At 36.9% G+C, this 27,554-nt stretch overlaps 2 long non-coding RNA genes across 2 annotated transcripts in view; one reads left to right on the forward strand and one right to left on the reverse strand.

The window, feature by feature from the left end:
* LOC311439260 overlaps positions 1–1,923 on the forward strand; it is a 35,051-nt gene extending 33,128 nt beyond the window's left edge. The window contains exon 2 of the long non-coding RNA XR_014694626.1: positions 444–1,923. This is a non-coding gene — a long non-coding RNA (uncharacterized lncRNA). The remainder of the gene's footprint in view (positions 1–443) is intronic.
* LOC311439264 lies at positions 604–13,333 on the reverse strand. The gene is made up of 2 exons (XR_014694627.1): positions 13,063–13,333; positions 604–1,817 (listed from the first exon to the last, which is right to left on the reverse strand). It is a non-coding gene; the product is annotated as an uncharacterized lncRNA (long non-coding RNA).
* Positions 13,334–27,554: the final 14,221 nt, after the last annotated feature.

Consider the following 27,554-nt stretch of genomic DNA (forward strand, 5'->3'; position numbering starts at 1 on the left):
GAAATGCTCTGAGGTACACCAAGTACGGAAAGAAAGAAGTATGCATTGTGCTAAGCTCTGAAAACTTTTTTCAGAGAAAAAAAAAGAAAAAATTTAGAAAAAAGAAAAGTTAAATTTGAAGAAATGTTGATCTGGGAAATTAGTCTTAGTAGCAAGCAAATAACAAGGATAAATTTAATACCAGTATATGAACTTACAGGTCAGCTGAACAGAACTTAAAAGCCTGGCATGCTACACAATTTTTCAAACTGCTTCTCAGTTGACCCTTCAAGGTACAATGAAATGCTCTCCAGTACAGTCCCCTAGATACTAGTAAGATATTGTGCCTTCTTTAAATGTTTGAGAGGCTATTCAGTAATATCCACTTCATACATCAGTTTCTGTTGTGCTGACAGGTGGAGCAGGATGTGTGGACTGATTGTGACCTTGCATATATTTTCCAGATGCAATACTCTCAGCTTCTCCAGATCTCCATCCACCTCAACAAGACTGTCGTGAGCAGAACAGCCAGTCCCCCTATGAGGGTTCTCCTGCTGGAAAGACAGACCTGCCAAGGAGGACAGACTAGAAGAGAGAATAATGCAGACTCTCCACAAAAGAGGCAAAATAAAGTGATCTAGGGAAAAAGGGGAGAAAGAAACAAAATAACCATGAGGTTAATAATCAAGGGATACAGCAAGGATAAGTGCAAAAGCAAGAGGCTTACAAAATGCTGTGCTTTTTATTGCCAGTAAACAAGACACTTAAAGAAATCCAGCATTTCCTTGATTCAGTTTACTTCATTCACAACATTGAGTTGAAGAACAATTCTCCCGAGTTTTGACAGTTACATTTTATAAACAAGGAAGTCTATGTACCAACAATAGAAGCTGTGCTCATCTCAAGACACATGTTCAATTTTCTTAAAATAAAAAGAGCTTTTTAGATTTACAAAGAATGACAAATAAATATATGCATACATGTATATGTATGTGCATACATACACACTTACTTTCCCACATCATTCTTCAATTTGTTACACAAGCAACAGCATGTTACATACACTAATATCTGGGCTGTAGGAATTGGAATGTTTACTAATGCCAAAACAACAAAAACAATCAAAAAAACAACCGGACTTGTCTGACTTACATGACTGTATAGCAATTACAGGAAAGAGCTTGTAGCTTTGCTACCAGCCTTCCTAATACTTACTCCTTAACAGCAATTTAGAAATGTATTATATCATTATTATTATAGTTGTTCATCCTGCATACTTCACTAACCTATAATACATTATTGTGGGTCTTTATATATAAACTTCTGCCTCTTATGTATGCAACCCTCCCATGTATTAAAAGTTCCATTTCAAATTGTGCAAATTCATAGGTGCTTAAACTTTTGCAACACACTGGAGTTTAACAGATCTACAGTGCAGTAAAAAATAAATTAATTAATTAAATAAAACAAAAACAAACAAACAAAAAGAGGCCAAGAGCAGGAAAGAACTGTGAAAGTGGTTTTCCCTTCCATAAGGATGGACTTCAGGTTCAGGTCTTCTATGGCTCTGAAGCAGGAAGTGGGGGGATATCCTGGGTCCCACAGTCCACCAGGTTTGGCTACTTTGAACAGAGTCCACAGTAATCAACATATTTAGTGATCTTCATCAGTCATCACTGGCGAGTATGGTATACAAGGATGGCAAACTGTTCAGTCATGCTGGCTACAGCGGTTGGGTGCCATGACTTTTCTGCTACTTTCCTGTTGTCTTTCCTTCTGCACAGTGCATCAGCTCTGTCTTGGTGCCCAGAAATCTGTTCTCTATGTTTGCTGAAGAGCTGATGGGGAAGATTGAAGAGCCATAGTGGTCTGCTTACTTATTCTGACATAGCGTTTTGTGCTAAATATGCTAATAAAAATGCCTGTCACATTTTGATACAGTGATTTTTATTTTTATTGAGTTTTCAATGATCTCTGATTGTTGACAGTCACAAATTCAACAGCCATGATTATGGGCCAGTTTCTTCATCTATAAATGAACTAGAAAGAAAGTGATAAACAACCATTGACATATACAATGACCATGCTTGTCTGGGCTCACATTTTTCCCTTTCATTGCATCTGTGAAGGCAACAACAGTCTTAGGAAGGCTGTCTGGACCGTCATACCAGCAGTATTATGTTTCTTGTCCCCCAATCCTATGATTATTCCATTGGTTCCATAGTGCAGCATTTCAAGAGAAGCTGAAGCACAGGAACGTCATAAAACTACAAAATGATTGTGATGGAACTGGCTGAAGGACATTACTGCATCACTTAGGGAGAGCAAGCTTGCTGTCCTAAGGAAGCAATCAAAACAGGGAAGCAAGTCTAACATTTTTTGTCTTAACTGACTTGAAGACCTAATAGTCCTCTTGAGCTTTTCTTCCATGAAAAATTATGCTTTTCAAGTAGCAAAATAATCTCAGCTTCAGAAGTACAGTTTATCCAGAAGAGATTTATTTTTCTTAATTCAAAGTGAAGTAAAGATACATCTAACCCAAAGCTCCCAAGACATAAAAATCAAGGTATACATTTTTATAAAACCTATCAAGCAGAGGATGAAATACACACATGTGTATATATGAGATTAAATGTTCCTAGTCCACTAATCATAAGATTTTAACTCCAGTTAATTCACCACTTCAATTCCCGTTAAAGACTTTTGGGACAACAAAAGAAATTTGCTGAGTAATCAGAAGGCCAACTATTTTTGAATGTGATAGTCCAAAGGGAAGGAAACATTTTCAGAGAATATCTTCCATCCTTGAAAACAGTATTTTCCAATTTGATTAGGATGCCATTAAGGTGAGTGCCTCCATCAGTTTCAATCATTATGGTGTTCTAGAGAAAGACTGCTGAACTTAGAAGAATCCAGGATTTAAAGTAATTTATAGTGCTCTGGAGAACCATTGCAGATCCTTGATAAGACTAGCCAACACTTAATTCCCATTAAGTATTAATAGGTCTAGTTGGTCACATCTAATAACGGTAGATCTAACTTGCATTACATAATATTCCTACAGCACGATATAATAGAAGAGTTAGCATCCTAGCAACTTCTCTGCCTTCATTTAAATTCATACAAAATGGAAGGCAAGCTGAGAAAGGGATTTCTTTAACAGTGAGGCTCTGACAGACTCATAAACATGACTCACAGGTAGCACTGCTTCTGGGCCTGTCTGTAAGCGTAAATGGTGTGTTTGCATGCTCTTTCCATCTCAGCAGAGGGAAACTAAGCTAAGCACAGGTGCAAGACTGAAGGTTAGATTGGAAACTACTATTCAGAAATGGGAGAAAAGGCACTTGTATAGTGGCAGGAAGTAGAAAGGATTGAGTAGATACTTGTAGAGTTCTCCTTGCAGAAAAAAAAAAAATACTTTTTATGGTCAGTCCCTCTCTTGCTCTCTCTCTGTCTCTCATACATAATTTATATGCTGAAGAACTGCATCTCTGCCTGTTGCTGCTCCTCTGTGCGAGGAGAAAGAGGAGATTTGAAGGCTTTGTGCAGAATCAGTGGCAATCCACAGCATGTTGTGTGCACAGCATACTTGGAGCCCTTTTTTTGTCCAAGGAGACAAAAGCAAGCAGTACAAGACATAATTCTGCTCTCTGTATTCAGTGATGAGCAGGTGCTAACAATGTTTTTATTCATCCGTGTTGCTAAGCACCTAGGAGACCTTAACATAGGTGAGGACCTCATTGCACTGAATCACTGTGCAGTCTTAGAACAAAAAGATCCCTTTCCTTTGCCCAAGAGATAAAGGATAGATTCAGGCAGAGTGGAATTTCAGCAAAACAAGTAGTTACACAATTAGTTAACCTGTAAAAATGTGGTCTCAGCAATCTTACATAGTGGTGGTTACTCTGGCTTGGAAATGTTTTCTTCCTCCATATCCAAACCATCAAACCCAAAGCTGGCCTGTCAGCAGTTTGAATGTCAACAGTGATCATCAGGGACAGTCACGTAAACATTACAATTCTCCATTATAATGAATTTTGTCTATTATAAAGAAAGATCACTAACACAAAGTGCAGCAGTATTAGATAAATATATTCATAGAAGTTATTAATCAATGTAATAAGACTGCAACCTAATCTATTCCAAAGTAATCAGAGCAAAATAAACATAATTAAAAACATCCAAGCTGACATATGTCAAGACAAAGTATTTGTTAGTAGATAACTACCACTGATTGTGAGTCATATAACAAGAGCGGATATGAAACTTTTTGTTAACTTTAAGAGGTATCATACCTTCTTCTGATCATAATCTAGATGATATTAAGCTTGCAGCTTAATGAACTCAACCAGCAAACAGATGCACTAGGAGGCAGAAGTTCACAGAAGTAATGCATTTTAATTATTTGTTTGCTTTCTGTGCTTTACTGTACATCTGTGAAAGAAAAAGTCAGTTCCATGTGGCTCCTTAATCACTTATTACGTTTTTCAGGAAGACATATATTTTTCTTCCACCCAAAGCCTGATCTTCTTGATTATTATTTCTGAAAGAAGCCAATAGGGATCACCTTGCACTAGGCTTAGAGGTAAATAACCAACAGACAAACTATTTTTCTATCTCTTTGTTAAAGCAAAAATACAAATTTCATTTGTTAAGGAGATAGTTTCCTTGAAATGAAATTATCTGTTGAATTTTTATTTAATATAGAACAAGAAAGTACACTGCCTTTTCATGCATGTACCCTTTTCTGAAAAAGTGGTTCCAAGCTGGATGGCGACTCATCACTTACATGTTCCATGGAAGTTGCTTGCTTATTGGTCTTCTAAGGAGGACAAAATATGATGCTGTTGCCCAAAGCAAACATTGTTGCCACTTTGCTTGTGGCAACACGGGTTTGGAGTGGCTGAAAGCTAACATAGGAGTGGAAGGAGTCACACAGCCTACATGTAAGTCATATCTGGTCCCCACATCTGTAGGCCTGGATGCTAGCTTCTCTTTTCCTCCCATGTTCTGGGAATGCCCACAGAAGCCCTAGGAGGTGTTGCAGGTCCCAGGGGTGCAGGCTGTTCTGCAAAGAGCCTTGCACAGAATCAGGTTTTCCCAGATCAGATTGAAATCAAACTGCCACAGCTTCTGCAGCATCTGTCCTTTGGATGGTGACTGCAAACATCACGGTGCAGCTGTAATGCAGTCTGTGCTGTTCATGGGAAAAAAAAACTGTGGTCCCGTGTCTGCCTGTTGAGCAGAAAATGGAGAGCATCATAACATCTCTCTTACTCTCACCAAGTCCTGCTGAACTTGTATTCTACTATTGTCAAGGACAAATCGAGTAGGACTGGTTAACACCAATAATTTAGCAGTACTCTGGTTATGACAGCTTCTCCAAAATTCTCATGTCAAGCAGACCACTAAGTCTCATTTCTCACCGAGAGGCGAGATTTTCAGCTCATTCCCATGACTCTAAAAAGCTGTGCAGTGAACTTATAATGAAATCATATCTCTTATGTTGACATAGCTAAAACACAATTAGGACAGTACTGAGAATATTGTATATGGAAAGCCCTGTACTTGTTTCTCTTCTGAGACTACAATATCAGAAGGTGACAGTTATTTCAGGTATCAGAAAGGGAGTGAATTTTGAGTTTGCAGTGACACTTGGTACACAGACATGATATTACTTCTGATAGTATGCTAGATTACACTTCTGATATGTAGCAATGTATGCGCCTTAATAAATCCAAAACTTGTAAAATAATAATTCACTATGTATATTACTTTTGTCCATACGCCATGCCTTACTTTATTATATGAAGTAAAAATAATATTAAAAAATAGTTGCATTTCTGAGTCAGTTATGCCTCTGACCTGTCACTACAACTACATAGATTTTGGACCCTCCCCCAAAGGGAGGGATCATCCCCTTTTCCAAAGTTTGTGCTGCAGAAGATAGAAGTCCCACTGCTGTCTTTTATTTTCATCAACAAAGATGAGGAGATAAATAATTCTGATAGATCACTGAGACTTTATTGAAAAACAAAACAAAACTACTTTGTCTTTCCATGTTGTTATCTTCCACTGTATTTATCATTTCTGTATTCATCCCAATTAAACTTTAGAAACGGATTGCTTAGGCACAAATACAGTTTGCACCAATTAATTCTTCTTAACAACTAAAAATATCTGTTTTGAGTACTTGAATCCTATTATTTGGTCTGCCTTCCCAACAAAACCTTGCTAACCAAGAGAAGCCCAACTTTCCATCTTCTACTTTATGCTGGCCAAATAATAATAATAATAATAATAATAATAATAATAATAATAATAATAATAGCAGATTGTTAAAGCACAATGCCATGCACTTCTCTCCTTCCCATTTTACCAAAAAAGTATACTACGTTATGATTCATATAGTGAAATGCAATGTATACAAGTTTAAATGAAAAATATAGCAGTCACTTCTAGCAGAGCAGAGCTAATACAGAATGTCAGCTTCTTTCCGTAGCTATTTCCTTGATCACGTCAAATCACCATTTTTCTTGCACCTACAAACTCCACAGATTAATAGATGATAGTGTCTCCCATAACATTCTCATAGACAACCTCAGGAATTGTGGCCTATATGAGTGAATGGATGGGGGGATGGATTGACAATTGTCTAGATGGCAGAGCTCAGAGGGTTGTGCTTGGTGGTGAGGCCTCTAGTTGCAGGCCTGCAGCTAGCTAGTGGTGTCCCCCAGGGGTCAGTACTGGGTCCACTGCTGTTCAGTTTATTCATCAATGACCTGGATGATGGAATGGAGTGCACCCTCAACAAATTTGCTGACAACACAAAGCTCGGAGGGGTGCCTGATACCTCAGAGGGATGTGCTGCCATTCAGAGGGACCTGGACAGGCTGGAGGGTTGGGCTGAGAGGAACTTCAGGAAGTTCAACAAAGGCAAGTGCAGGATCTGCACCTAGGGAGGGATAACCCCAAGCACCAGTACAGGTGGGAGGTTGACCTGCTGTAGAGTAGCTCTGCAGAGATAGGCCTGGGAGGCCTGGTGGACAATGCTGACCATGAGCCAGCAATGTGCCATTGTGGCCAAGAAGGCCAGCAGTATCCTGGGGTGCATTTGGAATAGTATTGCCAGCAGGTCAAGGGAGGTGACCCTCCCCCTCTATTCAGCCCTGGTGAGGCCCCACCTGGAGTATTGTGTCCAGTTCTGGGCTCCACAGTACCAGAGGGACATGGAGCTACTGGAGTGAGTTCAGAGGAGGGCTACAAAGATGATGAGAGGCCTGAAGCACCTGTCATACAAGGACAGGCTGAGAGAACTGGGTCTGTTTAGCCTGGAAAAGAAAAGACTGAGGGGAGACCTCATCAATATATATAAATATCTGAGGGGAGGATGTCAAGAGGATGAAGCCGGTCTCTTTTCAGTTGTATCCAGTGACAGGACAAGAGGCAACAGGCACAAACTGAAGCACAGGAAGTTGCAGATGAAGATGAGAGGGCATTTTTTCATTGTGAGGGTGACAGAGCACTAGAAGAGGTTGCCCAGAGAGGTCATAGGGTCTCCTTCTCTGGAGATATTCAAAATCCAACTGGATGCCATCCTGCACAACGTGCTCTAGGTGATCCTTCTTAGCAGGGGGGTTAGAGTAAATGATCTTCAGAGATCCCTTCCAATCTCAGCCATTCTGTGTTTCTGTGACACTTAATGGCCTGCCTTGAGATGTGATCTTTAATCTTCAGAGGGAGAGAAGACCAGAAAATCCTAAAAAGTTGTTATAGGTTTATAAAGGATTAAAGGTTTATAGGTTATACCTCTCTGAAAAACTGAGGAAGTTTTTAAATTTAATTTTGAGAAATTTAAACAAACATCAGGTTTATGATATATTCTAAACTATGCCTGAACAGTTGAAATTAAAACCTATTTAACAAACATTCTTATTCTCACACAGGCTGGCAGAACAAAAGAGACACCCTTAGTTATTGTAATTCAGGAGTATAACATGGATAAAAAGCTTTAGTGCAAATACAGAAAATAACTTAAAAGCATTAATTTATAATTCCTACTTAGACAGTCAAGAGACTAGGTTCAGGTTCATCATAGATGGCAATATATATATATATTTATATATATATATGTATATATATATATTAAAAGGTGTTAAGAAAATGGGAAAATGGGGATTGAAATCACTATATAAATACTTTAATTTCAAGGCCAGTCTTAACACACTTCCTTTTTTTTTTTTTTTTTTTTCTTTTTAAGTGAAGAAGAGATTTAAAATCTTTGCAGTATGTTTGGTCACCAAAATAGTTCAATAAATGATAAATTAATGAAAATATTTGTTTTGGAGTTTTACAGCCCTTTATTGTTAACCGTTAAAAGGCAAATTGAATATACTAACTAAAAGAGTAAAAAAAATAAATAAATAATAAAAAAAAGTCTTTCTTTCAGAAAGCTGAAATAAAGCATTTTAACATTTCTAAAAAGAGAGCCCATCCTTAAAATACCTGTCCCACCAAGAGTAACTTCCTCCACTCTACCCACATGACTCACCTTGACTTTTCAGACTAGATGAAAAAGAGAGATAAAACAATAAGAGAAAATCTGCACAGTGGAACCAGAATGGTTTGAGGCACCTTCCCACCAGTTCCTAGGAAAGTAGGAAAGTCACTATCCTTCTCAAGGAGGAAAATAGAATAACCCGGCCATGAACCTCGAACACCTACTAGAAGCCGGAGAACAATCAAACATAGTTTTGTGGAAAAGGAATTGTATGCCAAACAGTAGGCACACATTTTACCCAGAACTACTCTTTAGTAGCTCACCTGTCTTCCCAGGACTCAGGTATCAAATCCTGCTGACTGCTTCAAAAGGAAAAGATTGAAAATGAACACAGCCTGTGTCTTCTGGGCTGTCAGAGACCCACGACCACTACAAATTCATGCAGAAAAAGGGTCATACCTGCTATCATTTTAAATATTTATTGATAGTTGATAAGCTTACCTGGGTTATGCCTGCTCTAGCTAACAACAATAGCTAGCTATAATTTTTAGGTAAAATAATATTGATATACATATTCAAGAACCACATATTCAAGAGACAGACCAATTTCCTCTGATTGTTCTAGGCTGGAAACAATGTGTATTCAGGTTCATCTTTGAAAGCCAGAAGTGATGAGGTAGCTAATCTCCTATTCTCAAGTACCGGTGGATATATGTTATATTGCTGGTTGTATCTGCAGCATTTAGATGCACTAACAAGGGTCACACACTGTTATCTGACAGAGTGAAAAGAATCCAGGCATAATGTATTGATGCCTTCTTTTTCCCCCTCCCACAGAAACAGACAAAAGAAGCAATCACAACAAGCTGTACCTCCAGCTCTACCTTATGGTATTGGGTATAAAACTAGTCTGGAGAGGGGAAGAACTTATTCCCCCATGTAAGCCTATACAGGAAAAAAAATAATAAAGGATTAAAGAAAACATCTGGTGGATATACAGCTCTGCCAATGCATCGCCATGTATTATCACAAAGACCAATTGCTTTACATGAACAATTCATGAATGAAAACCAGGCTGTAGGGAAGAAAGAAAAAAAAAAAAAAAAAAAACGGGCAAAAGGAAGAAGACTGATAGTTCAGGTAGAACATTTTAAAGAAACAGAGACAGTTCAGTATTTCTAGTTTGAAGTACACATATTGCATTTGGTCAATTTTGTATGCAGCAGAAAAAACGCACAAGATTTTGTACTAAGAACAAAAGCTGATGTGGTTACAAAGCACCTTGTAACCACGTGGCAATCATATCCTTTTATATCACCATTAATTATTATGTTATATTCCACCAGCCAGTCTTTAAACAGACCTGGAGCTACGATATACTTGAAGGTCCAGGTGGAATAATCTCTTTAATAACGTTACAATGACCCAGCTGAATTTTTTATTATTAAATAATAATAATCCAGAGTTGATTTTAAAGAGGGGAGAACAGTCTGCGACTGCAAAATCAAAGAAGATGTGAGTAAAGATTTGTGATATTCTACAACATAAACATATAGCATCAGGTACACTGCTTACCAACTCAAGATGTTATTTGAATGCTCCAAGGAGACCTGAGAATTTGGATGATGAAAATGTAAACAGGTCTCCCACAGACCTGTAAATGCATTACTTAATGCACTACTGGAAAGAACAATGTAATGTAAAGTATTGCAAAGATGAGCAGGGAATAAGAGTTTGCATGATAAAATACAGAATTTTTTGGTTTATCAGGAATTGCTGGAGAACAACTTAGGTAGTATTTCTTTATCAGGGCAGTAAAAAATTTTAACCACTGTTTTCACACAAACTTATTGACAACACAACCAGTTTTATCATATAGTATATTTGCTAATAAGGTAACTTTGAAAGAGATCTCAGGTTCCCTTTCATGTCATCAACCATAAATCACAGAATCACAGAATTTCTAGGTTGGAAGAGAACTCAAGATCATCAAGTCCAACCTCTGACCTAACGCTAGCAGTCCCCACTAAACCATATCCCTAAGCTCTACATCTAAATGTCTTTTGAAGACTTCCAGGGATGGTGACTCCACCACTTCCCTGGGCAGCCTGTTCCAATGCCTCACAACCCTTTCAGTAAAGAAGTTCTTCCTAACATCTAACCTAAAACTCCCCTGGCACAACTTTAGCCCATTCCCCCTCGTCCTGTCACCAGGCACATGGGAGAACAGGCCAACCCCCACCTCACTACAGCCTCCTTTAAGGTACCTGTAAAGAGCAATAAGAAAATAAGGTAATAACTGAATATTCCTTCTGTGTAACTTTAAGTTATTTTTCATTAAAAATATGTTGGCAACATACCAAATACATCTTATTTTTAATAATTACTTCTATATATGTTTGTGTATATATACACATAGTGACAGCATTGAATTGCCTAATGGATTGTAAGTTACCTAACTTTATTTCAAATACCCACAAATATACATAAAACAAAAGATATTTATCTTTTGTTTTAAAGATCTTTAGCACAGTGCATCAAAAGTTTGTTCAAATAAAGGCATAATAAAATTCCAAACTGAAGCTAACTTCACCTTATTCAAAATAGTATGTGAAAGTCTTGTGCAAATCATAGTTATTTATTTATTTATTACACATAACATGGTATGAGCTACCGATTTTACCCACAAAAAATCTGGGAATTAAAATTGGAAACACCACGTGACAGTCTATGTTATTCTCCCAGCTCTGTCTCTTAGACAAGATTGTAAAACAAATTTTTAGATTTTAGATTTTAGCTTCTTTAGACTTCTCTCAGGCTCACACACCAGTTTTTCTCAAGCTTTTCTCATCCTAAGACATCTTACACTTTGCCCCAAACAATACTATATAGAGACCCTCTGCCAAGATCACCAGATTTCCCAAGTAATTTTGCATCAGCATCAGTTTTGAGAGAAAGCATTTTTTTTTAATTGATCTGTTTGCTCCCTTGATTCAGATATGTTTAGGGTTAGGGAGCAGAAGTGTTACTCTCTAGGCAGGTTTAGGACACACTGGCAGTCTGGAAGGAAATATGATTTTAAAGGTAACCTTTGGGATTCCACAAATCCCTAGAGAAGCTTCTCTAGGAAGATTTAAAGTGTTGAACCCCACATATATCAATATATGCAGCAGGTATATTTTTAACTTTCTACTAAATAATTATTTCAGAATGCAACAGCATGACGTGGAGCATATGTGTAGCAAAAAATATTCTCTGTAGAAAAAATAAAAATAGCAAGAGATATGAATTTGTCAGTCAACTCATGTATTGCTCAAGTAAGGCATTGTAGCTTGGCCTAACTGCATATCCCCAGAAAGGCCCTAAAGTTCTTGCCACATTTAAAAACAGTATTAGTAAAATTTGTTTTACACTTGCTAAAAAGCACGGCAAGTGTTAACACTTCACAGCAGTACTGTGCAGCAGTCAAAGATAAGAAGGCTGTACTTCAGTTAAAGCCTTAGGACAAAATTATTTGGACAGAGTACTCTCACCAGCTTTACTGGCCAGAGACATCAGTGACTTGCAGCCTTCCATTTTTAAGTGCCTTAGGAGCTTTCACAGCAATCAGACACAAGACCAGATGTACTGTTCACACAGCTTATCTGCAGAAGATACCACCCTGATTCTTGTAAGGCAACAGTCTGCCCTCACTTTGGGGCCCTGGGGCTGGGCACTTGCTCTCATTCCCAAAGGGAAGCAAGAAGTGACCAGTGGCAGCATTGACCCTGCACAAACAATCTCAGCAAGACAAAAAAGGTGACTCTGCTGTGCTTTTGCTCAGTGCTGGCATCTGCATCACCATTTCTGCTTGGATCAGGAGCAGGCTTTTGACGTGCTTTCCCCCCCTTTTTTAGTTCTCAGTGGGCAGGGGCATCAGAGCTCACTGCCTGGGGCTCCTTTTGGATGAAACTAAACCAGAAATCATTCCCTGAACATGTACCTAATGCGCTTTAACTGATAATAGAGCTTCAGTCCATGAGAAGATACCAGAGAGCAAACCAATCACTCTGAAAGTATATTCTCCATGTCCTCAGAGTTGTTTAGCTCCATAAATCCAATTTTATTGGGTTGCAGAGTTTGCTGATGCAGATAGAGAAATTTGGCAATCCCAGCATAAGATAAACCTTGATCTTCTGTCTCTTGATTTAAAGACAACACTGATTTTTTTTTGTTATTATTATTTCAGAAAAAGAGATTATGTAATTTGAATATATGCTTTATTTTAATCCAGATGGTAGAGGATGAGACCTTTTGAGAGTATGGTATTTCAAAGATTCTTGGGATTTCGACTGAAATTTACACCTTCTAAAAGATTTGACCTACTCCTAGAGAAATTATTTCTTACTTGTGGCTAGCTACAGACTAGCTCTATATAAACTTGGTTTTATACCTCCATGGTGGTTCAGGAGCATTGATCTCCCAAACACAGTTAAGGAGTGGGCTGATAACAACAGCACTTACTGAACTGTGCCGTTTTGGAAATGTTCAAGGTGTTCCCTAGAAGTTTCTCTTCAAGTAATACAAATACCAGCTTCACTTACCTTATGAGGTCAGAAAGAGTCACAGAACAAAATGGCTTAGCTGATGGCATAGTGAATAACTCTCAGTTATTTGTCTGGCATGATTATGCTGCCTCTTCAGCCTCCTGAGAGAAGGTAAATGTCAAAGGCATCTTTAATCCAACAGCTGAGCATTACCAAGAACTCGTGTTCAATATATTTATGCCAGGCTGAAAAGGAAGGGTGACATGGGTAATCTGACTTCATCTGCTATGCCTAGAGACCATCTGGCAGTATAATGAAGAAGGGCAAGTTAAAACCAGATTACATTCACCTGGAAAAAAAAAAAAAATCACTGAAAGCTGGACCAGGCGTTCAAAGGGCAATCCTTTCCCTATTGACTTCAGGCCAGAATGACTTTATGAGTAGTCTTAATTTATCTTACTTCCCCTTCTTGTAAGCAGGAAAATAGAAACCCACATAAAGTGGGTAGTAAATACCTTTTGTAGTGTGCTGAGAGCTCTCTTTTCTCCTCTGCCCTCTCAAATATCTTTTGAAATAGAATTAACTTGGCTCCCAGGTTTCCAGGTTTCATGTGTCTCCAGAAAAAGATATTATGTGCTGGCAATGACATCTGCTAAAGACACCACTTCTTAGGGAAAGAAAAGTGGAGAAACTGGTGCTGATGTGAGGAGGACCCCAGGGACCCACCACAGCTTCAATGCCCCACACTTCAGCAACTGTTTTCCTGAGAAGTGAGAACAGAGAGAAAATGTGACCTGCTTCCCTTGAAGGTCCTCCAGTGGTATCCTTCGATACCACTGGCAAGGGAGAGATTTAGCTCCACATTATGACTTTCAGCTACATTCCATGCCATCTATTCACTCTTGCTTAACTAGTAAGGTTTTCATTCAAAGGAAATAATCTGTAATCAGTACAAACTGCTGTGAGTTGGAAGAAAATTGTCAGCACCAAGCAGGGCAAGGGAATCAGCATTAGGAAAGCCCACCACACTGACAAAGTTTTTTTTTTTTTTTTTTTTTTTTTTTTTTTTTTTTTTTGAAAGATGCACTTTAAATGTATCATCTCTAAATGGTATATAACCTGATCTCCTGGGTTTGAAACTTATTTTATACAATGCATTCTCTGCATTTCCAGGGGCTCCTTGAGAAGTGCAGAGAAGCAGCTAGAGGCAACACATGAAAACAGCAGTGAAAGTTTGGAGGATATCTTTGCTCCTCACATTGTTGTTAGATGGATATTAAGTGTTTTTCTTTTGCCACAGACTCTTGGGAAGAGAGCTTTTGTCCCTAAACTATTAGTTTTTTTTTTTTTTTTTACAAGCATTTATGTCCTACAAAGTAATAATCCTAATGAAGGAAAACCTTCATTCTAAATACTAATGAAAGCTGACAGAAATTGTATCTCCTGAACAGGTTTCAGGATTAAAATAACAGATCTGAGTGTGAAAAATGACTAGGACAAGAACTTCCAGAAATGGTATTCTGGGCAGAACTGATTCAGACCCATTACTTTTTCCTTCCATGCTCCTTAGTCTGTAAGGACATCTGAAAGCAGAATTGTTCTCTGTCTGATTTCAGAACAATCCAAACAAACAAAAATGGGTCATATTTTCTTTGTTTTTCCTTTGTGTATATATAATAATTATATTACATAGTTGTATAATATTCCATGTTACACATTGTAATATATAACACTTATATAATAATGGTATGGTATTATAATGTATATATGTTACAAAAGCTATATTATAAGCTATATATGTTATATATAAGCTTTGCAATCATATTATACTCTATACAATTATACATTGTTTTCATATATGTAAATAAATTTCCTAAAGCTATTGTTTGAGCTGTCTATACTGTTCTTTACGTTTAACCAAGTATCTACAGATGTTGAGTGCACTCCCATCCACAGAGTATAATGGCTTTTTCCCCAGATACCCCTTGGTTCTCAACTCTCAGCAATTGTAATAAGGACTGAGGTCATATATATATTCCCCTTTTAACTATTCCCCTCTGTGGAAGAATGGTTAACTGAAATAGGACACGAGGATGTTGGGCAGTTAAGAGGCAATGGGCTAGTAAAGTACCGTACTCAACTCACAAGAGTCTGGGCACGTACGCAGCTGGCTGAGAGCCAATCAGGCTCAAGGACACGATGCCCTTGAGCGATTGGGAAAGTCCCTAAGGCGGGACGGTGGCTAAAAGAAGGAGAAACTACCTGAAAAGAGCGGGAAAATGTTAGCCAATCCTGAGCTTAGTTTTTGCAATATGTATGAGTTGATTATGTTCAAACTAGATAAAAGGCAACTGAGCTATCCATTAAAGTTGAAGTTCACTGTTCACTCGTATTGAGCGTCTGTGTCTTTATTCTGTCGACAACACCCCTCCCCCTGCCACCTCCCTCAACCCCTCCCCCCCTGAAATATTCCCCTCCTGGAATATTTCAAACCATCAAAACAGATCACCAAATGACTGTAATCACCTACTTCAGACAGATGGTGTGAGACACCATGTAGCCCACGTTAGAGGAAGGAGCCATCATAGTCTTGATCTTCTTGTTCTTGAGCTGGTTGATGTGGGAACATGATATAGCTCCATTATTGGCAGTTCTTGACTATTTAGCCCTTGACTTATACTGATTTTCAAGCATGCCTGAAAATAACATATTTAACTTTAAATTTAAAGTTTCGTCCAAGTCAAAATAAGGGACAGAATTATTATTATTATTATTTATTTTTCTTTCCCAACAGCATTCTAGTCTGGCTGATGAATTGGAAAAATAATCATCTACAGCCTTGGATCTGTGCATGCTGAGTAAAATTGAGACTGCAGTGCTTCTGAAGAAGTCTGACTTAAAAACAAATAAATAAATAAATGTTACAAAGCAAAGAAATTCAGTGTTCAAGGATGTATTTAACACATAAGACATTAAGTTGTAATCAAGAGAAATACCACAGTCTTAAGCCTATTAAAGTAAAGAGAACAGCCTATAAGGATAGGAAATGGAAGAAAGGAATACCCAAAGTTCACTACACAAATTACTATCAAACTAAAACAGAGAGCTTGCAATGGAACATGAGACACGGGTTGTAAGGAAGTCCACAGTGTTACCATTTGTTACCATCTTATTTTCTAAATTAAAATAATAATAATAAAAAAAATACTTACTATTCCGTGAACTTAAAAAGGAGACACATTAAAAATATATTTTTTTCAAAAGACAAAATAGGGAATTAAACATTTAGAAAGTTCTTTGTGCATACTGTCACTCACATATGCACACATACATTTCTTAAAATATAGTTTACACTGTGCATGATATTATATATCTATTATATAATGAATACATTAACATATTTTAAATAATATAAATATTGTGTTATATACATACACACAAATATATTTTATCCATTCATATTTTTCTAAATTCTAATTTAGAAAACAATTTTCTAAATTCATAATTGTTTCTTTCCTCTTAACTTGTCCCTTGAAACAAATAAACTAAAATTGCAGAAAAGTTGAATTATAAATTTATTTTATAAAACTATTTTAAATCACAAAGCTTTGCACCTATTAGTATGTGGCTATGTCATAATACAAATAAGCAATGGATTCTAGTTAAATCACTTCCATCTTATACACTGCTGAAGAAAATGAGCAAAAATACATGATGAAAGGCAACATAACAGATTTCGAAGTCTAATTCATTAGAATGGACTTTAGTTGCCCTTTACTAAGTTAATTCACATCATTTTTCATGCATATAAATGACCATTTATTTTTCTGTAAAAATACACCAGGTACAGTAGTTTTTCCACTAATCTGAGAATTATAGTATGCTGAACAAAAACTCTGAATTTCTTCTGTCTTATCTTTATTTTAATTGAAAGAGACTGGTAAAGTAATACACATTCAAACTGCTAATATATGTGTAGTTTGTCTTCATTTAATGAAATGCCAGGCTTAGGAGAGAAGGAACATGAAATTTCCTAAACTGTGAGGAATTTTGGTATAATAAATGTCTTGGTTTCCAACATTGCCACAATCATTTGAATTTTCTGAAGAACTGAAAGGGCTATACATGAGGTGAAACATTTTGCCTCCATGTAATTTATTTCCCTTTGATTCTAAAAAACAATTCTGAAAGATGTGGTGTCACTGATTGGCATGTACAATTTGCAGTAAGGCCAGTGGGGGCTGATACACAAATCAGCATCACTGGATGTTCCTAAATGTGCCTTGCTCTCAAAATAATTGAAAAACATGTTTTTACTGTATAGCTCTTGACTACAAGAAGAAAAATATCCCCTTCTTACTACAATTTCTTTTTTCTCTCTCTTTTTTTTTTTTTCCTCTCAGAAAATGTCGAAAATGTCACCGAATGGCCTTGCATGTGGCAAAGCATGCTGCTGAATGCCAGGCTTAAGAAACAATGCTGTGCAGCTACCTAACTCCTACTTAAGAGGGAGATAAATTAAAAGACAAACAGGTCATTTGTAGATACATTGGGAAGAGGCTTGTCATTCTTTGCTATGACATTGACTTTAAACTTTTCTTCATATATTGAGGGGAGAATAAATCCCAGATAAACATCATGGTATCTTCTTCCTCTATTCCAGTTTTTTCATTTCAGCTGGAGAAAATTCAGCCTTTTTCTTTAAGAGCTGCAACAGATTCAGTCTGAACTGTGTTAATGGAAAAAAGTTGTCACTGAGAAGGAACAGAATAAGAACAGCTCCTACATTCTTTTTCTCAGAATGACTCTAAAGCCTTTTTCTTAGCTTTCTTAGAAAATCCTATATATGAAAGACAAGAAATGCGGTAGCAAAATTGCTGGCTGTGCATAATGCTTGGTCACATACAAAAAAATTACATATAAAGCTTCTACACTGAAGGAACAAAAATTCTCATGGTTCTATGGGACCTAAAATGCAGGAAGACAGCTTACAATTCTGCATTAGATTTCACTACATATTATTATTGTTTACTAATTTAGTGAAAAAAAAAGTGTCCAAAAAATGGATTATTGACCAACAAACACTTAAAAGCAAAGATTTCACACTTTAATAAGGAAAATGTACTTTATAGTACAAAAAACATCTTGAATATTTTTATTAGTATTTTTATGACATTTTTAGTATTAGATGTATTTCATTTTAATCAGAGTTTCCATGAAAAAAAATCCAATAGCCTATTTATTCTCTTGGGTCATAGGTCAAATTAATTCATTATTTTCTATATGAATTAATCCTAAATAAAAATATATGGAGATGGATTAATCATAACATGAATTGAAAAGTAGGAAAATATATAAAAGAAAGACCAGGTGAGTTACATTCATAGAATACATGTCTACATTCACAGAATATAGTTTTACATACTAGTTCAAGGAAACTATATTTCTTTCCAACCCCCATATAGCCTGTTTGCTGAAACCACTGAAGAGCAGAGCATTCTTTACAGTGGATGAAATTTAGGTCCCGTGGGAGTCAATGAGACTCTTCTTGTGGTTTCAGTTGTGGTTTCAGTTCAATTTTCATAATTTCACTACTCAGAGTCATCACTATATGTACCCATTTCTAGCAATATTATGGTAAACTGTATACATGGTAATACAATACATGAATTGAATACAATACATGGTAAACTGAAGCATTCAAGGTTGTTTCAGAATAAATTCCTTTTGTTGCTGTTGTTTTTCCGTTCCTAAGGCAGAGCACAGTTGTTGGTCTTTTGACCTTAGTATTCTGAAGTACTGTAAACATATCCTCTTAAAGTATTTTCTCATCTGTGAAAGGAGAAACAAAACAAAACAAAACAAAACAAAAAAACCACCAACACCACAACAAAACTGCATTTGAAATAAGCTAGAGGCATGAAGTAAAATGCTATAAATACAATATATTTTTTATATCACAAAGTTCATATGCTTCCCTTCAACACTTCAGAAGAAATGCTGTGGGGGAAAGCTATGAAACATTCCTTGGGTGGTGAGTAAAATACATCTCTCACTCTGATTTACAAGCTCAAATGGGACTGGAATCTCTCCAGTCATAAGACAATGAGATCCATATATGAAATGCAGGAGAAAGAAAAGGAAAAAAAAAATCCAGAAAGTTCTAAGTTTCTCAGACTCAGAGACACATAGATATCAAAGGGACAAAAAGAGAAGTCAATAGATGCTGGAATATAATAGCACTCAAGACAGAAAAACCCTTTGATATATGCTGATAGGAGTATATTGATCCTTTAAACTAAAAATTAAATCAGTATGTAATACTGTGCACATATTCTAATACCATATTTTAAAAGTGAAGGAAGATGTAGAAAAGTACGAAGGAGACATCCCAAGTAGTTGTTAGATTCCCTCACTGTTTGGGATCTTTCCTTTTACATCCTGATTGAATTGAGAAAAGTACTTTGGCTAGATATAGAGGGACCATCCTGAACAAACAAACCAGAATTGCTCAGTTTGAGTCTTTTGTATAAAATATGCCAAGAATCTAACATGCAACCTGCTTGATAACACTTGGAACTAGGTATTCTTGTACAGAACTGCGCTAATGAAAACAGCTAGCACCACTGAGACACTTTATGGTGTCTCACAGTGGTGTTATAAACATCAGCAGGCTGTTCATCCAGGGATGGGTCACCTGTGCTTTACCTCCATAGGAAGGATCTATCAGTACATAGAGGAGCTAGGCTGGTGTCAGCACCTAGAATGTGGCAAAGCAGGCCTATCTTTAAATTACAAACTTCTGATTAACATTTTACAATCAGTAAATAATTTTAAAGATGCTATTGCTCTGTACTTTATATCATGGGGTTTATGTAATGTTTCCTACTCTTTTTAAATTCATATAATTAAGTTCCACAAAGCAGTTTCAGACAATTTGCTAATTTCCTAATGAAAACACTGAAAGAATGTAAAATTTTCATTTCAATTCTACATTTTTTCTTCATTCATTAAGCTTCTTGCAGGGATGTTAGTTTTGACTTGAGCAGCTCTGCAGTGCCACATGTTGTGTATCCCTGGTATGGGCCCTTGAACTCCTTGAGCATTTTTTAAAGATCTCCATGTTCTGGATAATCGGACTGGGAACTGTGTCCTGTGCACTGGTTGCAGATTAAGGAAATTAAAGGGACAACGGTTACAAAGGTGCATTTCTGATTTAATTTGCTCTTTGGAATGACAGAGCTATTCAATCAATTTCTGAGCAATACAATTATTCTGGAAGACTGCCAGCCAGAGGAGTATAACTATCTTTTTAGATGGATTTGAAACAAATAGAACAGAACAGGGAAGCAATTGGTGCTGTTCTAATATGAAAGAACCGAAGGTCTGCAAAAAAAAGCTGACTTCAATAGGTGTTGACTTTTAATTAGAAAGGAATTCATTCTTTTAAAAAATGATTTTATTTTTTCAAGGGATCTGAAGAGGTGGACAACGATAGAACGAGACACATTATTTTTCCAGAAAAAGGACTGTGAATAAAATTATGAATAAAAGAAAGGAAAAAAAAAATTACAAGGGGAGAGTAGATAACTAAGTATAAGGAAATACTATGTTTTAAAAGATTGTTATTACAGAACATTTGGTATATTAAATAGTAGAGATGGACGTTAATGAGAATGAAGCTATTTTCTTTGTTCTCTAACATCCATAAAACTCTACTGTATATCGTTTGGAAAAGGAATTTGAATGAATATGTATTAGACATTTGCTTAGTCTCATTGATTATCTTCCTCTCTCTTTTATTTAAAAGAATAATAGTAGTGAAACTGGAGGACTGTATTAGTGGGTCACAGTCTTAAATACAGGAATGCTGCAATATACAGCATTTGCTCTCCTACAATTGCTCTCCTACTTCATACTAGGTTGAAGTTTTAACAACATGCAGCTTGCTTGTTGAAATTTTATCTTACACCAGCCATCAGTGGAAATAAAAAGTTTTTATGTTTTCCCTGATTTTCCACTAACAAAGTGAAAGACTATTTTATTTAAAATTCATAAATATTGAGGATAATCACATCATATGCTTTAAATTTTTATAAAGTCATTATGAATTGATTCAGTTTAAATTAAAATAATAAAAAAAAAAAGTGCTACATTTGGCATTCTGAAAAGGTAAAGTATTATAAACTAGGAAAAATAATTGATGCATTGCACTATGCCAAGAAGTGCAGAGATTTGAAAAACTGAGACACCAAATCTCCATGAGATGTAAACCCAAGGCTACCAGGACTCTTTGTGTCAAGGAAGGCGAAAAGAAATGAAGGAAGAAAGGACACCCAGCCTAATCACTCCAGTAAGAATATTAGGGATAAGCTTCAGGTTTATGATCAGGAAAAGCACCAATTAGCAATCTAAGTAGCAATCTATATCTTAGCTATTAAGAAATGGCTGAAGAAAGAAGAGCCAGAAGTCAAGCTGAGAGCTGAGACCTTGTGTAGATATAAACAGTTAAAGATGCAGTGAGTAAAGAAACAAAAATGGAAAGTAGAAATTAGGCCTCCTAAGCAAAGACTAAGCTTGTAAAGCCCACATAGCCTGGGCTACAGAAGTCAAAGGCCTTCTGTAGAAGGAAGAATGATGAACCACCCACTGTAGGAGAAGATCCAGTCTGAGACCAGCTAAGGAACCTAACAGTACACAGGTCCATGGGTCCTGAGGGAACTGGTGGATGTAGTTGTTAAGCCATTAACAACTCCATAAAATCTGAGAAGTCATGGTAGTCTGGTGAAGTTCCCACTGACTGGAAAAGGGGAAAAATAACCCCCATTTTTAAAAAGGAAAAAAAAAGCAAGACCAGGGAACCTACAAGTTAGTCACAATCATCTCAGTACCCAGCAAGATCATGGAGCAGATCCTCCTGGAAACTACGCTAAGGCACATGGAAAATAAGGAGGTGACTGGGGAAAGCCAGCATGACTCCACTAAGAGCAGATTGTGCCTGAGCAATCTGGTGGCCTTCTGCCATGGAGTTTCAGCACTGGTGGATAGGGGAAAAGAGCAACTGACCTCATCTACCTGGACATGTGGAAAGCATTTGACACTGCTGTCCCCCATGACATCCTTGTCTCTAAATTTGAGAGACATAGACTTGATGCATGGATCACTTGGTGGGTAAGGAATTGGCTGGATGATCATGCTTAAATAGTTGTGGTCAAAAGCTCAATGTCCAGGTGGAGATCAGTGATGAGAGGTGTTACTCAGTGGTCAGTATTGGGACCAGCACTATTTAAAATCTTTGTTGGTGATGTGGACAGTGGGATTGAGTGCACCCTCATTGAGTTTTCCAATAACACCAAGCTGTGTGATGTGGTTGACATGCTGGGGGGATGGGATGCCATCCAGAGGGACCTAGACAGGCTTGAGACCTGTGTGAACCTCATGAAGTTCAACGAGGCCAAGTGCAAAGTCCTGCTTCTGGGCTCGGGCAATACTAAACACGAATACAAGGTGGGTGCCTGTGGGCAGGAGAATTCAGCTCTGAGGAGAAGGACCTGGGCATGTTGGCTGACAGGAAACTCAACATGAACCAGCAATGTGTGCTTGCAGCCTAGAAAGCCAACCGTATCCCGGACTGCATCAAAAGAAGCATGGCCACCAGGTAAAGAGAGGAGATTCTTCCTCTCTGCTCTGCTTGTGAGACCTCACCTGGAGTGCTGCATTCAGTTCTGGGGCCCCCAGCACAAGAAGGATATGGACCTGTTGGAAAGAATCCAGAGGAGAGCCACAAAGATGATTAAAGGGCTGGAGCATCTCTCCTATGAAGACAGGTTGAGGGAATTGGGGCTGTTCAGCCTGGAGAAGATAAGGCTCTGGGGACCCCTTACAACAGCCTTCCAGTACCTAAAGGGGGCCTACATGAAAGCTGGAGAGGTACTCTTTGTCAGGAAGCATAGTGATAGGACAAGGAGTAATGGTTTTAAACTAAAAGAGAGTAGATTTAGATTAGATATTAGGAAGATTTTTTTTTATTCTGAGGGTGGTGAGGCACTGGCACAGGTTGCCCAGAGAAGCTATGGATGCCCCATTCTTGGAAGTGTTTAAGGCCAGGTTGAATGGGACTTTAAGCAACTTGGTCTAGTGGGAGGTGGCCCTGCCTATGGCAGAGGGGTTGGAATTAGATGATTTTTAAGGTCCCTTCCAACCCAAAAAATTCCATGATTCAATGAGTTTACAAAGATCAGGTAAGAAGCAAGGATGATCTAGATAAATCTCCAAGATCAAAAATTTTAGTTTATGTTATGAAGACATAAAGACATAATTCACAATGAGAATGAGGTTGTTGAAATAACCATACTAGATAGAAAAGAAAAACTCTAGGAATTCAACAGAAATCTGAAAGAGACAACAAAACAATTCTTAAATCTGGTAACAAAAATCTTGTCTATGGGATTAATGAATAGAGAAGAAGAAACTGTTTACAGCAAGTAAAAAATAACAACAACAATAACAACAACAACAAACAAAGATGATTCAGAAATTAACACACTTGGTAATCTGATGTCTAAAGTATGCAGATGTTTGGAACAAGTTTTGAAGGAAAAAATACAGACAGCAGATGGGGAAAGGGGATAAAATGTAACTTAGTTTACCAAAAAGAAATAGCTTAGCTGACTTTATACTTTAATAAGCTTTACAGAGAACAGAACATGAAAATTCCTCCCTCTCTGGGTTTCCATCATATTTGATTTGGTGTAAATTTGTGAAATATCAATACAATTGAAGAAAATGCAAGTTAAGAGATTAATTGAAAAGCAGACAAGTGCTAAAGGAAAGGAGTCTAATATGTAACTGTTCTGGTACCAAAGGGGAAATATCAAACTCAAGTTATTAGTAAAGATTTGATTCACATTTTTAAAGTATTTTTTGCAATGTTGTGATGAATTTTGCTGATGAAACATCGCAAAGTTCTGGCTGACCTTGAGACTAGAGTACTGGTTGAGCCAGTGAGTCATGAGGAAGGCAAATACTTTCCCAGGTTATATCATGAAAATTTTAGTTTTCATCAGTAAATTCAACTCAGAGTGTTGGAATTACCATTTTGTGCAATGGCATATATGGTTCACGCACCATTACTGGAGATCGAAAACTTTGTTTTTAGAAAATTTCCAGAAGATATAGTTTTTGTGAATATTAATGATGAAGATAAATAACATTGACAAAGAGCTACAAAATATGGTTGGAAACTAGCATGCGTAAATTAGAAATCCAAGGTCTAAAGTGCAAATCAAAAGCATGTGACTGATATGAAAAAATAAAAACCAAACCAACCAAACAAAAACTACCACAACAGCCACAAACAAAAACCCAGAAAGGAATATAAAAATCTGCCAGAGGAACACAGGCAAGCTTTTCAGTTAAAGTTCCATATGCTCAAGCAATTGAATTGCTTACAGAAGCAACTAAAGTCATGTGTAATCCAAGTGATATTTTCCTAACTACTAACATCTTAAATTTCATCTCCTGGGTCGAGTGAAAAATGAGCCAAGTCTTTTAAAACATACTCTTTTAATGTGTTTAGATATGGCATAAAAGAAATTAATTTCTTACTTTATGTGATTGGCAGGACCAATGAAATATATATTCTAATTTTTAAAAGAAATATTTCTTTCACTTGTAAAATTACATTTTTCAGTGTCTGCAGGTTTTTATTTAACGAAGTTTCTAATCTTAACAGTTACACCAAGTAAGTGGTGTAACCTGATTAAGCATGCTGTTTGCAGGCTTATGAAGACTGAATTTTCTAAATGCTTTGCCTCAGCTCCACAAATTCTTTGTTAGATAATCCTCTCCTCTCCTCTCCTCTCCTCTCCTCTCCTCTCCTCTCCTCTCCTCTCCTCTCCTCTCCTCTCCTCTCCTCTCCTCTCCTCTCCTCTCCTCTCCTCTCCTCTCCTCTCCTCTCCTCTCCTCTCCTCTCCTCTCCTCTCCTCTCCTCTCCTCTCCTCTCCTCTCCTCTCCTCTCCTCTCCTCTCCTCTCCTCTCCTCTCCTCTCCTCTCCTCTCCTCTCCTCTCCTCTCCTCTCCTCTCCTCTCCTCTCCTCTCCTCTCCTCTCGTGTATCTGTGTGATGATGGTGTTTTCTGATGTGGATTCACTTATGTTTAGTAAAGCTTATGTCATTTCTGCCTTTCCTTCAATTAAAGCGTGTAATACTGTCTCCTCCTTTCCTTTGGCCAACAATTCGTTAAGTTTGTGAAATCTGAATTCCTTTGAGACCTCATGCTTCTTTAAGATCTGCTAGAAATTATTCAGCAATGTTTTTTGCAGGAGGGTAATGACTGACAAATAGAAATATCTCATCTTTAAGAAATTGGTCTGTAAAGAACACATATAAAGAACACATAGTTCACATGTGCAGCAAACTTTAAACTCTGAATTACCTCACACTAAGGTGTTTTATCCATCTAAATGAAGAAGGAAGTGACATATGCAATATAGTTACCTTTGCTTTCTAATATGTTGTACAGATATTCTCAAAATTGCTAGATGTACTTGGGGTCTGTTTGTTTCATGAGTACATACTCCACTAATGAATCTTATGAGACTAAAAATGGAGTTTAAGAAAGTAAAGCATAAAAATTAACAAAAGCATTGCTGACAAACATTAAAAAATTAACAAAAGCATTGCTGACAAACATTAAAAAGTTGTGTACAACAGCTTGAGCTTTTCTCCACATGAAATTCTACATGCCTTAACACTGCTAGATGCCACAACAGTTAATAAAAGTTGAAGATAACAGTTATTTAAGCACTTCAAGTCCTCTTGCAGACCACATTCTGGAAGTTGTATACACATAATATTATGTTCTTTCTTATTTCAGAAGATTAAGCAAATTTTCAATGTCTCTATTCAGGTTATGAAAGCAAGGTCTTGGAGGGAAATGGGCAGAAGAAACTCCTCTCCCCAAAACCTTAACTAGCACTTTTTTCAAGTCTACAAAGTTCTAACCTTTGTGGTCCTTTAATATTGAAAAATAATAAATAAATAAATAGATAAATAAATAATAGCTTTTTTCTCAATGTCCAGTACAATACAAAATAGAGGTGAAATTAGGAAGGAAGGAAATACACCCACAGCGACCTGGATGTACTGACATGAAGATAAGGCAATATACATTTGGTGCAGAGCATGCATGGTAAAAAAGTGTTCTATGTGTTATAGGCATGAATTTAAAGACCGAAGACCGAAGGCCCTTTCATCTACTTCTAATTAGGAATATATTGATTCAAGAACTGAAAGGCCTAATGGTGCAGAACTGTTAAAATAAACACTTGTTCAGAAAGAGGATGGGGAATATGTCTTGCATGTTCTATTGTCAAAACATGAAAAGATTATTTTAATTTTATCGTCATATGTTTTCAGCTTTGCAATCAAATCAATAAAGCTGCAGAAGATCCACTCTGAGGAGCACTGAAAACTGGGAGAAGTTCAGAAATGGATCTGAAGGTTATATTCTTGGATTTGGAGTCTCTAATACACACATTCCTTGTGTCTTGTTTGAAACCTCTTCTGTTAAAAGTAGGGAACAGAGTTATGCTGCAAGGCTCTTCTCTTGTAAGCAGCAAACATGTTGTTCATCTCTAAATGAACTTGAGTCAACTCATTACCAGACTCTTCAAAATTTGTATCAGGAATATGCACAAGATAAGAGAATATGCCAAAAGAAACAAAATTAGAAATGGGACCTACATTATCATTATTTTTCATGCCTTTTAAAACATAATATAAACACTACCACACAGAGTAATTTAGATACCAGCTTTACTATGCCTGGCATTCTCAGAAGTTGTATAATCTCCTTTTTCACGAGCAACTATTGACATGGATTTTACAGAAAACAGGGCTGAAAGAACAAGATAGAAATCTACTACTGTTACAGATACTAAAATCTGTATATCTGAGATATCTGAGATATCTGGCAATAGGGGAGAGAATAGAGTAGAACATAATCTTGAAAATCCTGATACTTAGCCATCACTTTTAATAATAGTAAGAAAAAATGCTACCTGATCTAGAAAATTTACCCTGTAGAAATTATGGAAGTGGGGCAGGCTTCTTTTCTTTCTATATATTAAAATATTTTCTCAGTCATATTTATTCACAATCTTCATGCTTTTCTGCCTCTAGCAGTGAAAAAAAAAAAAAAAAAGTGACTTTTCACACTTTCACAGAGACCTTTTTTTGGCCATTTTTATCTGTTTCAATTATTTAACTCAAATTCCTTTCTGTCTTTTCTTCGTTCTGCTCAAATTTATTGACAATGTGCCATTGTCCCCAGTCTGCACCCTAACTGAACAAAATAAAGCAGATTACCTCTGCTCTAATATAGAAAGACTATGAGACTTGTGTTTATAGGAAAAGCAGTTGCCTACAGAAACTTCATTCTAAGTGCTACATAAACGTGTGCTTAGATTTCTCTCTGAAACAGAAAAAAACACTTAATCATGTAATTCTCTTTACCTTTAGTGGGATTTAAACATCTGTTCATTGCTC

The sequence above is a fragment of the Aythya ferina genome (genome assembly GCF_964211825.1).
Source record: "Aythya ferina genome assembly, chromosome: 1".
NCBI lineage: Eukaryota > Metazoa > Chordata > Aves > Anseriformes > Anatidae > Aythya > Aythya ferina.